Source organism: Vigna angularis, chromosome 11 (genome assembly GCF_016808095.1).
Source record: "Vigna angularis cultivar LongXiaoDou No.4 chromosome 11, ASM1680809v1, whole genome shotgun sequence".
NCBI lineage: Eukaryota > Viridiplantae > Streptophyta > Magnoliopsida > Fabales > Fabaceae > Vigna > Vigna angularis.
The window spans coordinates 10,978,143-10,979,818 of record NC_068980.1 but is presented as its reverse complement, the minus strand read 5'-3'; the positions used below and the strand labels follow the sequence as shown (position 1 = coordinate 10,979,818).

The window sequence follows — 1,676 nt, the reverse complement described above, 5'->3', positions numbered from 1 at the left end:
GGGCTTCAACTCTAATTCTCCAATCTTCTTAAACATTGACAGAGGCATAAGATTGATGCTGGCTCCAAGATCAATTAACGCTTTCCCAATAGTCAGTTTACCAATGGTGCATGGAATTGTAAAACTGCCTGGATCTTTAAACTTTGGTGGAAGCAACTTCTGAATGATAGCATTGCACTGGCCCTGTACTTCTATAGTTTCTTCCTCAATATACTTTCTCTTCTTTGTGAGCAAATCTTTCATGAATTTTGAGTAAGCAGGTATTTGTTTCAGTGCTTCTGAGAAGGGCATCTTGATTTCCAGCTTCTTGAAAATATCAATGAAACTCCTGAACTGTTTTTCCTTCTCGTTTCTAGAGAAAACCTTTGGATAAGGAAGAGGTTTCTCATACATCTGTTCTTTCTTTTTCTCTCCCTCTCTCTCTTTTTCACTTTCTCTATCCTCTTTCTCTTCTTCTTCATCTCCCTGTTTACTCATCTCATCTTTTTCTTCACTCACTTTTTTTTCAATCCCTCTTTCTTCCAGCATTCTTCCAGATCTTGTAGTAATAACATTGCAGTCTTCCTTTGGATTTACTTCAGTGTTCGCCCCAAAGTCCTTCACTGGTTTTTCTTCCAACTTCTTAGCTAATTGACCCACCTGAATCTCCAAATTCCTAGGTGAGGCTTCTGTGCTTTTATGGTTGGAAATTGATACCTGCATAAACTGTTGAAGAGTTTCTTCCAGTTTTGAAGTTCTGTCTGTCAGAGTAGGTTGTTGCTGAAAGTTCTGTGGAGGTGGTCTATTGAAAGGAACAGCTTGTCCCATACTCGGATGAGGTCTCCATCCTTGATTAAAACTCTGACCTTGATTATAATTCTTCTGAAGACCTTGATTTCCCATATAATTCACTTCTTCATGAGACATTCTTTGCACTACACATTGACCATTATTATGATTTCCTCCGCATAATTCACAACTTTGAACCATCATATGTTGTGTTTGAGAAACATTCTGCAGTTCTTTAGGTAGCTGAGATAACTTCTTCATTAATGTCTCAAGTTGCTGAGTCATAATCTTGTTCTGAGCTAGTAAAGCATCTTGAGATTGAAGCTGAAGAACACCTTTTTGTTGAAATTGGGCTCTTTCACTCTGAACTTCATTATCATTCGCAGCCATGTTTTCAATCAGATCATGTGCTTCTTCAGGCGTCTTCCATCTGATACTACCTCCAGCTGATGCATCTAACATTAACTTTGTTTGAGATTTTAGCCCTCCAAGAAACAAATTTAACATTGTAGGCTCATCAAATCCATGAGTAGGGGTTTTTCTCAGTAGGCCTTTGAATCTATCCCATGCTTGACCTAGAGTTTCATCAGCATCTTGTTGGAAAGAAGAGATCTCCTGCTTTCCCTTATTGACTTTGGACTGAGGGAAAAACTTATTCAAAAATTTAGCAACCACATCATCCCATACTGTCAGACTATTCTCTGGAAAGGAATTCAGCCACATTTTTGCATTACCAGCCAATGAGAATGGAAATAAGCTGAGTCGAATTGCTTCATCTGGAACCTGATGAATCCTCACTGTATTACAAATCTCCATGAAAGTAGCCAAGTGAGTGTATGGATTCTCGTGGGATAATCCATGAAATTGATTGTTCTGCACCAGATGAATAAGAGCTGGCTTCATCTCCA

General features: G+C 38.7%; 1 non-coding gene across 1 annotated transcript; it reads left to right on the top strand.

Moving 5' to 3' along the window:
- The first annotated feature begins 1,288 nt into the window (after nucleotides 1-1,288).
- LOC128194862 (small nucleolar RNA R71) lies at nucleotides 1,289-1,391 on the top strand. Its single transcript, XR_008246311.1, has one exon. It is a non-coding gene; the product is annotated as a small nucleolar RNA R71 (small nucleolar RNA).
- The last annotated feature ends 285 nt before the right edge of the window (nucleotides 1,392-1,676 follow it).